The sequence below is a fragment of the Podarcis cretensis genome (assembly GCF_951804945.1).
Source record: "Podarcis cretensis genome assembly, chromosome: 7".
Classification (NCBI taxonomy): domain Eukaryota; kingdom Metazoa; phylum Chordata; class Lepidosauria; order Squamata; family Lacertidae; genus Podarcis; species Podarcis cretensis.
Genome location: NC_137176.1, coordinates 66,043,287 through 66,058,781, shown reverse-complemented (window position 1 = coordinate 66,058,781; position 15,495 = coordinate 66,043,287).

Below are 15,495 nucleotides of genomic sequence, written 5' to 3'. Positions count from 1 at the left end.
TCACCCTGACTTTCCCCACAGCAATGTAGGAAAAGAACTGAACATGGTTTCTTTGCACATGATACATTTCTGTTATAATTACATTGTTAAATTGTGTTCTTCCCCCACCCCCTGAATAACATTCTGTCCTTCATTTCCAAACAAATGGCCTGTGATTTGTGCCTGTCAAGCATTCTCAGGGCACACCAATTGAAGCTGTCAGTAGCAATGATGTGGCAAAATAATCATATAAGCAAACGTCACATAAGCAGCTAAAAGGGCACCTTTTAATGGTGGTTGAAGCTGTTTGCCAATAATTTCCCTCCCATTTCCTCCCTCCTCCATATTTGGGGTTGGAGTTGACAGACCCTGTTCAATATCTGAATGTGACATTTATCTGAAGAGCTGACATGAAAGTTTAGTGACATTCTCAATTGGCAGCTTCTGTCGCTGCGTGCAGGCAATAGTCTAGACCAGGGGTAGGGCACCTCTGGCCCACGGGCCTAATTAGGTGTGCCGGACCATTTTGACCCACTTGTCAATCATCTGAGACCATATACTATGGCAGGTGTGGACAGTGGCTGGGCTGGGCCAAAAGAGGCTTCTCGAGACCTGGTGTTGGTTGGGCAACAGAAATGCTGGTATCGGAGGCTGTGCACAAACAATACCTTTAATGCACATTCAAAGCACATTCTTCCCCTCAAAGAATTCTGATTACTACAGTTTAGAAATGGCTGCTGGGGATTATAATGCTGAGAGAGGAAAACAAGTGCCAGGAATTCTTTGAAGGAAATAATGTGTTTTGCTGCCAAATCCCCCCAGTCCCAACCCACACAGCCTAAAGTCAGGATAATAGGAAGCTACCTTAAAGTGAAGCAGACTATTGGTTGATCTAGCTCAGTATTGTTTACACGGACCAGCAGCAGCTCTTTAGGATTTCAGATGGGGGACATTCTGAGATATCTGGATTGAGCTTGGGACCTTCTACAAGCAAAGCAGATGAGCTGTGGCCCTTCCCAATGATAAAAATGCAATCCTGCTGTTCCAGTGACTCAGTGGCTCTCTCTTCCTAGTCAGTGTCTTGGATCCTTAGATGAATAAATGAAAGGAAAAATTTTGGTAGTGAGGGTAATACTGGCTCAAAGTGTGGCTTGCCTGAGGCCAACCAATGACTTCATAGCTCTCAACAGGGTGCTTCTTAGTTTGCAGTTTTAACATTAAGGTGTAAAGATTACCTGTTCAATACCCCATTCACCAGTGCAAGTAAGCTGTGTCTCTACAACTAACTTCCTCTGCTTTATAACTCATTATTTCCACAGACTAAATAAGCTTCACTAAAACCCTGTGCTCAGCCAACAAACAAACCAGTTAATGCACTGGCTCTGAAATTCAAAAATCTGATCCATTAAAGCAATGGGGGAATGCCAAGAAAGCTTTTGATTTGATGGAGATTTGCTTATTGAAGTTTTGGAGGCACATAGGTGACTAAAAATGTTGAATCTGTAGATTTTATGGTTTCTATGGATTTATGCCTCCTCCTTCTTTAGGCTCAAATCAAAGCTCAGACTGCCAGTAACCCCTCGGATAAGCTGCCTGCGAGTATAAATAGGAACAGACATGAATGGCTCTTTTTGCATTGCGTACAGAACCTTATAATTGTGCTTGCTTCTGGAAGGAAGCAATCGTCTGTCTTACCAGATGGCATCATGAAGGCTATGAATATCTGTTGTCCTCTGCAAATATGACAGTATGCTGTACGCTACTGAGTCATTGAGAGGCCTCTCCTGAAATAATATAGCTGGCTATTTACCATAGACCAATGGCCAAGAACGTTGGCTTATATTAGATGAAAGAGTCATCAGAGGTTAACACTTGATGCAGGTGGTGCTGTGGTCTAAACCACAGAGCCTAGGGCTTGTCGATCAGAAGGTTGGCAGTTTGAATCCCTGCAACGGGGTGAGCTCCTGTTGTTTGGTCCCAGCTCCTGCCCATCTAGCAGTTTGAAAGCATGTCAAAGTGCAAGTAGATAAATAGGTACCGCTCTGGAGGGAAGGTAAATGGCGTTTCCGTGCGCTGCTCTGGTTTGCCAGAAGCGGCTTAGTCATGCTGGCCACATGACCCGGAGCTGTCTGTGGACAAACGCTGGCTCCCTCGGCCTATAGAGCAAGATGAGCGCGCAACCCCAGAGTCGTCCGGGACCGGACCTAACGGTCAGGGGGTAACTTTACCTTTTTATCCTAAGCTTGCCATAGCTCAGGGATGAGGAACCCTCAGGCCTGGGGCTCAAATGCAGTACTTTAGGACACACAGCAGACACCACACCCCTCTCCCCAGGCCACACCTCAGTGACAAAAACATGATATTTCATTCTAGCACAACAAAGAGCAAAAGAGTTCTGTACTTCTCATTTAAAGAGTTTCCAGTTACTCTAGCATCATGGCTTGTTCTCCTGATTAATGTCAACAAATTATGAAGCTACAAATTATTAAATCCTTTTCATTGCAAATGCGGATGTCTCAGCTATCATTTAGGAATGGCTGCCATGACATCTGATTGAACATCAATATAGGACTCTATGGTTGGCCCTAAGATCTTGTTGTATATAGTGAACTCTGTTTTTGATTGAATATAGTCAAATTAGTAAGTTAATTATTATTCAGTGATGGGTGCTATATGGAATATAAACTTTTTAATGTCTTAAAATACTGTTGATGCAGGTTGGGAGGAAACACATTTTCACAATGCAGCACAGTTTGAATCTAACTTCAAAATCCCTCCACGTTTCTTGAAGTGTACAGATTGACTTTAGGAACACATTTATTTATTGCTGTTGTGCCTATGAACATCAGTGTTCCCAAAGTGGTTAAGATGCAAAAACAAAACGTAAAAAAATGCAATACATACAAGTGAATTATAAAATAATTTAATAGCACACAATTCAAATGCGGTTGAAGTAGCAGAAGCACACTGCCTGTTAAATTCCCCAATGTGTCATAGAATTAAAAGGTTTTCTACTCAACGACAAGATGAGACTAAGGAAGAACATGGATGGGGCCTCATGAGGGAATGCATTTATTCCACAAACTGAAGATGGTGTTCCTTGCTACTGAGCTCAGTCAGATTTTTATCATTTCCTCTTCCAGCTATTATCAAAGTTTTAGACATTATGAAAGCTGTGATTATTATGCTGAAATTAGTGGAAAATACATTTAACTAGCCTTTAAATTCTTAGAGTCTTGTAAAGGTTGTAACTGTATACACCAGGAGACGGAAATGTGTGGTGCTCCAGATGTTGTTGGCCAACTTCCATCAGCCCCAACCAAGATGGCCAGGCATGATGGGTATTGTAGTCTGATGACATGTGAAAGGCATATTATTCCCCATCCCTGCTATATGTGCACACTTACCTGGGAGTTTGCATGTCCCAGAGACATATTTCTGAGTAGATATGCAAAGAAGTGCAATGTAAGAAACTGATTTTGCTGAGAGAGGCTAACAAAGGTACCTTTTTTGTCTAAACTATGTAGATGAAATTTGCGTAGCCTGAAAGAGCTGGTAATATTATGTCATTCTGCAAGGCTGTTTAAAGTTTCCTATGTTTGACCATTTTTAAGATACTTTTTGAGGAGTGGGGCATGTTTCCACCAAGCTTGAACAACAACAACAACAACAACAACAACAACAACAACAACAACAATTTATTGTTTATACCCTGCCAGTCTGGCTGGGTTTCCCCAGCCGCTCTGGGCAGCTTCAAACATAATATAAAAACACAACTAAACATCAAGCATTTAAAACTTCCCAATACAGGGCTGCCTTCAGATGCCTTCAGAAAGTCATGTAATTGGTTATCTATCTGATGGGAGGGCATTCCACAGGCTGGGAGCCAGTACCAAAAAGTCCCTCTTCCTGGTTCCCTGTAACTTCACTTCTCACGGTGGGGAACCGCCAGAAGACCACAGGAGCTGGGCCTCAGTTTCCAGGCTTAACAATAGGGGTGGAGGCGCTCCTTCAGGTATGCAGGTGAAACCTAGCCAGATGGGTGGGGTATAAATTATTATTATTAATATTATTAACACTACTACTACTACTACTACAGGTTTACACAGGAATCTAAATACTGGAGAAAACTGAATTTTGCTAGCACAGACTTGTTACCTACATAGATTGATTGTCCCGCTCCACTGATCAGCTGCTTGTACTACTTAATCTTACCACAAATTTTCACTTTGTGGTAAGGCAAGATGAAGTGCATGTCATTTAAAAACATGAAACACCATGTATCAATTAATTTAAAACAAAATTTGCTTCATAGATTTGGAAGCTTTTGGTGACGGAAGCCCTGTGCTGAACACCAGCCGCAGTGCCTAACGCTGAAATAATTGTCTTCTCAGTTGAAAGTATTTCATGTTATAGGTACCAATATTTTCTTTACGTGGTTTCAGCTGCTCTCGGAAACATATTTGCTGCATTAATGAGTTCACAAGAGACCAAAGAGAAAGTGGGGCATCTCATTTCCAGTGCCTGCTGTGATTTACATCATTCATTATATGGCTGCCTTGCTTGAATTTACCTTCCGTTCAAGGTTTGGACTAGAGTGATATTCAAGCCTTCATTATGACATTCCGATTCAAACAGAGTTTAGGTTATTTCATTACAACCTGTCATGATGACTTTGAAATATTTTCTGCAATAGACATTTAGTCTGAGAGTGACCCCTTCTAGATCACACCAGGTGCAATCAGTCCATAAAATGACAGGTAGAGAGATACTGTTTACCGGGCTACTAAGATTTTATTTCACAGAAAAATAATAAATGTATTGCTACTAATAATCCCCAATATAATTCATAAAGATAAGTTGTTTGGAGACTTTTTTGGTTGCAAGCATAATAATAATAATAATAATAATAATAATAATAATATACTGATACAAGAATATGAAATCCAACATCACTGTTGTTGACCCTCTTTGCTATCCTACACTCATTCTCCTGCCTCTGGGAGCTTCTGTGACTTCCCCCTCTCTTACAGAAGCTGTAGAAGGACTTGAAACAGCCTGACAGCTTGGAATCCTAAGTAATTGAGATATTTGTGAACATTCAGGCCCATCATACCAGTTCAGGCAACTGATTGCAAAGGCTTGATTGCCACAAGCAGACTACAATATAGATAATTTTTGGGTACTGTGCTTAAAATGTAAGATTCTTTGGGATCGAGACTGCAGCTCATGCATAGCTCATTTTTGTTCTGTCCTATTAAGCAGGGCTAAGGTCTGCTAGTTCAGTTATTGTTCTCCCCTCATTCTGCCTCATCTCGCTTCTGATATGAGCTGCAGAATTTCTAAAAGTAATTTCAGAACTGGGGCACATATAGTTTGCTGCAGTTTTCAGCTACGTTTTTCTTCCTTTTCCTATGGGTTACTAAAATACACCAATGCATTTGAGCATTGATTCAATCACAGCACAAAAAGGAATCAATGTGCTCACATCAAAATGTATTTCTCTGCTGTGGTTTAATTAAAGTGCCTATGCACTGATGCACATTCTTAACCCATAAAGAGAACACACAGACATCAGTGCTATTCCAGAAACAAAAACAGATACATTCACCCACTGTGATTTCCCCAGAATTCAGAGGGTCATTGTACAGCAGACCAGGCAATATTCATCAGTGGTAACATTTGCCTAACTTTGGCATAAATACATGCCACAGAAGAACTTTTTGGATGTCACATGCAGTCGCTTACGCCATAAGTCTTGAATAACAAACCAAATTCATATGTACAAGGTTTGCTTGGAAACTGGAGCTTCCCCAAATGCAGCAGCCAGATGGCTTTCTGGTGTACTCTTTTTTAGACGAGATTAACAAAGGTCCGTATAGTTAAAGCTATGGTTTTCCCAGTAGTGATGTATGGAAGTGAGAGCTGGACCATAAAGAAGGCTGGTCGCCGAAGAATTGATGCTTTTGAATCATGGTGCTGGAGGAGACTCTTGAGAGTCCCATGGACTGCAAGAAGATCAAACCTATCCATTCTGAAGGAAATCAGCCCTGAGTGCTCACTGGAAGGACAGATCATGAAGCTGAGGCTCCAATACTTTGGCCACCTCATGAGAAGAGAAGACTCCCTGGAAAAGACCCTGATGTTGGGAAAGATTGAGGGCACAAGGAGAAGGGGATGACAGAGGACAAGATGGTTGGACAGTGTTCTCCAAGCTACTAACATGAGTTTGCCCAAACTGGGGGAGGCAGTGGAAGACAGGAGTGCCTGGCTTGCTCTGGTTCATGAGGTCACAAAGAGTCGGATGTGAGCATCATTGCCCATTTCTGGCTATATCTTTCCAGAAATCAGAAGTGGAGGTGGCAGGGCAGGGCAGGGGTCACTATGGGGGCACTGCCTTGGGGCCTCTGTCACCTGAGGTGGCTGCTTCAAACCCTGATTCATAGCCCTGATCAACTGCAACAACTTGCAATTAGTTTCTGGCCAAAATTCAAGGTGCTGATGCTTGTTTCTCAAGTCTGAAGTGTCTCAAGGCCAGGATATCTGAAAGACAGACTTCTTCCATATAAACCTGTCCATAGGTCGAGAGCATCTTCTGAGATTTGGTTGGTGGGAATGCAGGGCAGATTGTCTTCTGCATTTATGAAATTCCTTTCCTAGAGAAGATAGACTTGCCCCATCTGTGGTGACTTTTAAAGCAAGCAATGAAAACATTTTTATGCCGCTTGAATTTTAATGTGTTTTTAACATTCGAGAGAGAGGGTTTGGCAGGAACGGAGTTCCATTTGCGCAGTGAGACTTCCCCTTCCTCTCCCTTCCTCTTACTTTCTCCAGCTGCTCCAGAAAGTATGCCAACCCCCAGATTTTGAGGGTGTAGGGGAGATACAGGGGGTGAAGAAGTTCTATTGCACAGACAGAACAGCAGCAATGGATGCAACCCTATGGGTTTTAACTCTGCTCATCTCTCTCTCTCTCTCTCTCTCTCTCTTTCTAATGCTTTAACTCAGCTATCATTTAAACTGGTGTTGTGGCATTTTCTTTTCACCTAAACCACTTCAGGGGCCTTTGTTATGGTTAAAAGGTGGCATAAAGGTAAAGGTAAAGGTACCCCTGACTGTTAGGTCCAGTCACGGACGACTCTCTCTATAGGCTGAGGGACCCGGCACTTGTCCACAGACAGCTTCCGGGTCATGTGGCCAGCATGACTAAGACACTTCTGGCAAACCAGAGCAGCTCACGGAAATGCCATTTACCTTCCCGCCAGAGCGGTACCTATTTATCTACTTGCATTTTGATGTGCTTTCAAACTGCTAGGTTGGCAGCAGTAGGGACCGAGCAACGGGAGCTCACCCCGTCACAGGGATTCAAACCTTTGACCTTCTGATCGGCAAGCCCTAGGCTCTGTGGTTCAGACCACAGCGCCATCTCTCTCTATAGGCTGAGGGAGCCGGCACTTGTCCACAGACAGCTTCCGCGTCATGTAGCCAGCATGACTAAGACACTTCTGGCAAACCAGAGCAGCGCATGGAAACACCGTTTACCTTCCTGCCAGAGCGGTACCTATTTATCTACTTGCATTTTGACGTGCTTTCAAACTGCTAGGTTGGCAGCAGCAGGGACCGAGCAATGGGAGCTCACCCCGTCACGGGGATTCAAACCTTTGACCTTTTGATTGGCAAGCCCTAGGCTCTGTGGTTCAGACCACAGCACCACCCACGTCCCAAAAGGTGGGATAAAAGGGTTTAAATAAATAAATACATGTCTGATTGTCAAATCTTTCCTATAAAGGGTTATTTGCTAAGGCACCTTCCATTAACCAATCCAGACAACATTTTTAAATGTTATGATAGCACACCCCTCTGTGTGTGTGTGTGTGTGTGTGTGAATTTCTTAGCTCAGAACAGATTGCAAAGCCCTGCTCATTCATGTTGCTTGTCTGGTTAAACATTATTTTTAACTCTTCAAAAAAAGTGTGTATTCCGTATTCAAAATTCTGTGTGAAGTTACATTCTGTAAACTGAATAAATTACGCATAATTTTACAATCTGTTATTTTGCATAATTTGTTCAGAATCAGCCAGTGATTGAATCTATCCAGTTTGATCATAATGGGTTTTCATCTTCTGTTAGTACAGAATTTAATCTTTCTCTTTAGGAATGAATGCTTCCCCCCCTTTCTCTGCCATTAGGCTTATCAGCTCTGAACACTTGGCAATGATTAACAGTCAGCAGTGTCCTGGTGTTTGATTGGCAATATTTCGAGAAGGGGGGAGGAAGAAATTGACTGAAAATGTGTTTCATCAGGAGGCATAATATGCTTTCTGTTCCCCCTCAACTTTAAATTACTTGATGCTTATTAATGGACAGCTCTAAAGTAACCCACTGAAAAAAATACTAAATAATATATTGCCTTTTTTATTAACTCATTTACATTCATGATTTCCAGCAGGGTTTGTAATGCTCTCATATCATGCAAATATTCATTGATATTATAAAGTGGTATTCCAAAAGCAGCTCCAGTAGGTAATGTAAGATAAACCATGCTGTTCTTCAGATTTGGGAAATAATGTCCATGTGGAGAAAGCTGAAAGTTCATTCAATTGGGGAAGGGGTGTTTTTACCACCAGGTGACCTGAGATGGCTGCCAATTTTCATTTCTCCACATTTCCATATCTGTTTGTAAAAATAAATAAATTGGAGGGGGGTATGAGGTTCTCATGAAAATTCATTAGCATTTTAGTGCAAATTTATTGTAACTGACATGTTTTTGTACGCATCTTTGCCTAAGAAACACATTTTGCAATGCAATTTCCCCAAATCTAATGCATTTTGTATGCTATTTTAAGCTGTATACACAGTTTTGTGCACACCTTGCCCTTACATATGCATTTTTGCACACATTGCTTGTCTGGAGAAATGCATTGCAAAATTTGAAGAAATGTAAATTTTGAAAAATATCTATGCTTTAGTGCACATATTGTTTCAGAATGTGTGAAGTAGGTAGGTTTTCCTTTAATTGTGAACTGAATTTGTTTGATTCCCCATCCCTACTTGTGACTTCAGCCAAAGTCTTTGCACAGGAGAGTATACAGTCTTATAAACAACTCCTGTACAGAGCTTTGATGTGCTAGCTGTTTTGATACAACAAACTGAACTTCCTTTTAGAATGACCTCAAAATCTGCAGCCACAGTTCCCAAGGCCATTTCCATGGCAGATTTCCATTATTTTCACATGTCCATCTTTATTTAATTAACTTGACTATCCTTCTCCAAACCATTTCTTAGCAGACATTCAGAACCTGATCCAAACAAACTGCTGAAGGCGCTGGAAAGATTATGGCAGTAGTAAACAATATCACTACCATTTGCTTTTTGTTTGAAGGTTTTAAATTAGCTTTGAAACCACAGATACATAGGCACATTATTGTAATGTTCTTTCTGTCCTTTCCCCTACCTTCCTGTCTATTTTGTGCTTCATGTGCAGAACCATGAAGGGAGAAACAGAACAAAAACCTAAATCGGTTTGATCTGTATTAAGACTTTGTAAGGTCATGCTTCATTTAGCTCAATTTGTTGTGACTCTTCCTGCTGAGTTTAATCATAGCCAAAAAACAGATCCTTTCTGTTAGTGGTAATGTCTAGATCCAACTGAGGGAATTTGTCTGAAGGTCTCTGAACATCTGGTTTGCCAATCCACAGTCTAGAGGATGAAACCATAAGGAAGTGGCTACTTTGTCAAAGATATTCCTCAGTTGATGCTACACAGAATCCTGACATCCATTCCTGAGATAGCCAGCCAATTAGATTAGCTTTAAAACAACAGAGGAAATTTGGAGATAGCCAATGCAGGATCCCAGACTTATTAGTTTTTTTCTTCCACAGCAACTGCTGAGAAATCTCCTGAAACTGCAAGTGTTGGCTCCATCTTTGGAGAAGCTGGAAAGTGTTTAGATGTGTAGATATGAAGAAGCTTACCCTGGTAATGTGTGGCAGGTTTGGTCAGAAAAAATGAATTACAGCTCCTGTACAGATGTTGAGGGAGTGGAATCAGGGAGGGCATGAGATTTGGGACAGGACTAGTAGCTCAGCCCCACTTCCCTTCCACCATTATACATTGGTGGTGTGAAAGGAGCTATCAAATTCTTCAAATACAAGGAAAGAATTGTTGGAAAAGAAGAACTCAAAAAGCAGCAGTACTGGGAGCTTCCTTTCACTGCATTGTTTTGAAATAAATAAAGTGAAGAAATATACCCAAAGGGCTGCAACCATAGTCAAAACATGGCAAGCCTTAGTGCAGTCTAGAAAACTTACTTAAAAATCAGAATTCCTAGAACACGGCAAAGATTTTACAAATAAATCTATTGTCTTTCTCCTAATAAAATCTCATGTCATGACTCATGGCTGGAGGATGAATAATTTTTTTAAGACATGTAATATTATTAAATTATGCAGTACTGGCTACTCATGCTGAAATGATAATGACTATAACTATAACAATATTACTCAACATTAAAGCCTCATAAGAACTGCCTATGCTGCATTATAAACTTGGAATTTTGACAAAGTCCCTTCCTGAGTCTAAGGAAACGTAGCAGCCAGGGAATAAGAGGACAAGTCCTCTTGCTGATCAATAACTGGATAAAGACAATGAAATGGGAGTCAACTGACGCTTTTCACAATGGAAGGAAATAAGCAGTGAGATTCCCCAAGGGACCATCACTCTTTCACCTTCAAAGAAAGGATACTGGAGTGAGAAGGGACAGGTCTTAGATAGTGGATGACACCAAATAATTCAGGATGGTGATGATCCAAACAGCTTGAAAGGGATCTCTCCAAACTGGGCAGAAGCAGATTGCCAGGTGAGCCATGCATACTCTTGCATACTGGGAGGGGTGAGACAAGGGTAGGTTGATGTGGTGCAAGTGTAATCCCTGCCAGTTCATCTGCAGCACCAAAACCTCTCTTCCACCCCATGCCTCCCAACAGCAGGCCATCTGCAATGAAGCTAGTGGTTCTGACTCACCTCATGAGCCACGGCTGAAGCTGGGTAAATGGGCAACAAAATGAAAGCCTAATCTGATGCACATTAAGGCAAAAGATCTTATGCATATGTAGGAACTGAAAAAGGTTATGACTATCTAGGAAAGAGATCTTGATTTTGTGGTGGCCCACGGAATGAAAACACCAATGTCTTTAAAAAAAATATATATATTTATTAAAGTTTCCAGAATAAAAAAGGAAAGAAAGAAAAAAGAAAAGGATACATTTTACACTTAATTTCATTGACATCTTTCCAGGACTCCCCCCCTCCCCCTCTTGTATTCCATTTTCATTAAATTAATTCCACAAATTCTTACCCCAAATATTAAAGCCTTGTTATAATTATAATTAGCCTATTTATTCAAAATTAATTTATCTTATTTAACCATTTCTCTTTATATTTTTTATACTTCCCTGAGATCGACCCCAGTTCCCTTCCACGAATTCCCCTATTTTTATAAAACAAGAAAGAATGAAAAAAAAAGAAAAGAAAAAATATATAGTTTTACAGCCTTTGGGTTCCAAATCTCCCTCCCCCCTTTCCCGGTTTCGATCCCCAAAGTTCATCCATCTGTCTACTGCCAGCCTGGAGAACCCACGTCCATGTCTAAATCTCTCTCAGTTCCACTTTGCCGTCTTTTTGGTAGCTTTTAATTTCAAAAAGTCCAATCTCGGAGAAACTCTCAAAAAAGATCATTCTTCTTCCATCCAGACCTCTGTGTTTAAGAGTATAGCTCAAATTCTGTTTCTTGATCCTTTTAAAGTCTGGATGTCCCAAATGTTCTAACTTCGAATTTAGTCCAGCTCTTATTCCTCAGGTTTCTTTTCCTGTTCTGCTGCAAAAACCTTCTAATTCAGAAACTTCTGGTTCCTCTACAGAGGCTTTATTTATTCAGGAACATAAACTTACGTCAAGTCCCTTCCTTTCTTCAATAGATAAATCCATTGTCTCCTTTAGTGTAGAAACCTCTGTAGACAAAATAATGCTTCGTTTTTGCAGCTTTCCCAAGAGATAACAAATCCTGCTCAATTTCCTAGTATTTTTCCACTTGCTGCCACTGTTGCAATGTCCCGAACTCCCTCTAGAGGGAATATGGTAACTTAATTTCTTTCCAGATCAGACCCAAAAGTCAAATAACTTGTTGCCTTTATTTCCAATAATTTATGTCCAAATTGTAACAAATCTAACCAGCAAAGCCATCGTAACAAAGTTCTCTTTAATTTTCCTGCTTTTGACAGCTACTTTGACAGCTGTCAAAGTTTCTGTGTCTCTTCACCAGTCTCTCATGACGGATCGCTCCCGGTTTCCGGGGGGGTTACATTTTAATTCTCACAGACCAATCTTCTCCTCCAGCACAGTTACTTGTAATTTCCCTTCGTGAAATTAACTTTTTTCAAATAAACAAGCTCATCTCTTGATCTTAGTTGTCAAATCCTTGCGTTAAAACATCTACAACGGGGGGGGGGGGGCGGACTTCCTTTTTGCACCTCCCCCGCTCGCTCCGAATTCGTAAATCAAATTTTTCCTTTTAAGTCCGATAAATTTACTCATGGGTTGTTCTTTTTAAGCCAAAATTTTCAAAAGAAGAAGTCGTTGCTCTCCGTCGAATGGCATGTGGATTCGCTAGGTAGGGGAAGCAGTGGACTCATAGCACCACACCCCCCCGTCACCCGCTCCGCAGCCTTTAAAAAGGCTCCTTCGTGGGTCAGGGGGCGCAAACGGTGCCCGCCGAGTCATCAAGTCCATGGGCATCACCGCCCCCTGACATGCGCCGCACCCCCCCCATGTGCTGGGTGCCATGCCCCCACAGGCTGCATGTCACGACCCCAGAACACATTCCACGCCCCTGTGGGTGGCGCACCACACCCTCGTGGGTGGTGTGCCATGCCCCCGGGCACGCACCATGCCCCCGCCTGCTCTCCACTCCTGGTAGTGGAGCATGCAGCTTCACCACTGCCTTCACCAACTCCAGATGCTGCTGGATTCTAACTCCCATCAGCCCTAGCTGATGATGGGAGCTGTGGTCCAATATCTGTATGGCACCAGGTTGGAAGGGTTGCTATAGAGAATACAGTGGTACCTCGGGTTAAGTACTTAATTCGTTCCTAACTCCAAACCCTGGAGGCCCACAGCTCAGCCGCCACAATGGCTGTGCTAGCTGGAGCCAGTGGCAGATGCAGCCCAAAACATCAGGAGGGCACCAGGTTGGCAAAGGCTATTCATGGTGGTCCATGAAACCATGTGGATTTGTCAGATTAAAAATCAGTTGCTGTGTAGTGCAGACTTTGATTATTATTTCCCCCACACAACTCAGTCTTGTTTTCTCATACCCTTTGTTGTACAGATCTTGCTGGCTTCCATTGTAAGCCTCAGGGTACAATATAATAATTCATTTTCCTTGATTCCTGTACCTTCAGCCATCAATTAGCCAGACTCTTGCTATTGCAGTGTGTGCCCTCTGCTCTCTTATGCATATTGCAACATGCTAAACCTCTTTAAACACCATGTTTGGAACACTGTTAATAGGAGTTACCTTTGGTGCAGTGGCGTAGCGTGGGGGGTGCAGGGGGGGCCGGCCGCACCGGGCGCAACATGGGCGGGGGGCGCGCTCGCACTAGCAGCTCTCTGCCCCTACTAAAATCCACGGGTTAGGGAGCCCGCGCTCGCTCGGCTTGGCGAGGAGGTCGCGGAAGGGGGAGAGCGAAGCCTTCTGCCGCGGGCCAAAAAAGGAGAGGAAGCCGGGCGGGCGGGCTGGCTGGCGGGGGTCTGGCTGCGCCTGCTGCTGCCGTTGCCACTGCTGCCGGGCTTTGACAGCTTGGTGAAGCGGAGGGAGAGGAGTTTTATGGTAATTGCGGCTCTCTCTCCACTGGCCTTCTGGGTAGTGAGCCGAGCCGAGCAGGGAGTCTGGCGAGGGGGCGGGAAGAGACTTTCCCCCTTTTTTCCACCTCGCCTGGTCAAAAAGGAGAGCGGAGTCTCCTCAGGGCGCCCTCAGGCAGGGCAGGGCAAGGCAAGCAGAGCGAGGAGGAGAGAGAGGGGAAGGGGGGGGAGCAGCCAGGAAATGCCGCGGTGTGGAGGGGGAATCAATTAAGGAGAGAAAGCGAAAAGCTTTGGAGAAAGGGAAAAAAGGAAAGGAAAGAGGCAGCTCCGGGAGAGCGTGGGGGAAAGAGAAGCCTTGCTGCTGCTGCTTGGGAGAGTAAATTACTGTACTTGCCTTGCCCCGGGTTAGGGGGCGCAAATTACTTGCCTTGCCCCGGGTGCTGACAACCCACGCTACGCCGCTGCTTTGGTGAATAGAACGCTGTGGCCTTCCGGCTAAATTGCTAAATGTCTACTTTCACCTCACGAGCCCATATTATCCCCTCAAATGCAAAGGATGGTATGAGGTAACGTTATGTTATTAAAGCAGATCATATAATGAAATGCCAACCAAGAAAAGAATAGGCCCTCGTGGATAGTTAGGTCAGAGACACAACCTAGATCTATTGAGTCTAGTCACATTTCCGGAGTAACTTTGTTGCTGCCATGTTCCCTTCCTTTTGTCCCATAATGAGCTTGTGGTATGGAGTTCCAGAGGAAAATGTGGTAATAAGGAACTGAATAGTGTTGTGAGTGCTCTGCAAGAAGTTTCTCTTGCCCCAGCTTTGGCTAAATATCATATCAAGATTTCATTCAATTAAAATGCTGAGGGAAGGTTTCTTGAACAATACATTCTCATAGCTCTTGCTACTGATTACCCTCAGCCAGGAGAAAATGAGACCCAAAAACTTTAGCAAGCATTAAGGGGTCTAAGCCAAGTCTTCATGCCAAAGGTAAAAATAACAAGAAGAATTCTCATTTAATTCCATATTAGGGTACGTCCAGTCACCCATCTGCATTTGACAAGCAACATTATACATTATCTTTATGGAAGCATTATACTGTGACGGGGAGAAAGGATCGTTCAAGCACACAGCTATATAAAACAAATATCCCGTGAGTTTTGGATGGAGGAGGGTGCCCCCCCCCCGCAAGCCACAAATTGGCAATGACAGCATCTAAAGGCATCAGGAAATCTTGCAGGAATATTCCTACGAAGAAAAGCTCTTCGACTATAAGCATCCACAGATGGGTCCCTTGGCAGCTGGAATGAATTTCATCCAAGATGAGGTAGCTGAAAAAGCAGTTATATTATCACAGCTCTGGGAAGTGAACAGCAAAAGTAAATCATTTTTTTAATAATATATTTTGATATTTGCTGGCAGTGGAACCCTTTTCTAAAGTGACTTTGCATTTAGTCTCTGATGGGGGCATTTTGGCAAAGCTTGTAATAAGAAATGTGCTTTTTCTGCACCCAACACAGCTTTGGATGTTACAACCCTGGTGGGGAGGGGAGTGAACAACTCCCCGAGGATTGCACTTTGTGCCTTGCATTGCATTATCCAAAGAGGTCAGCTGTGAGATGTGCAAGCCTCTGATGGAGGCTGAGCTCTTCAAGTA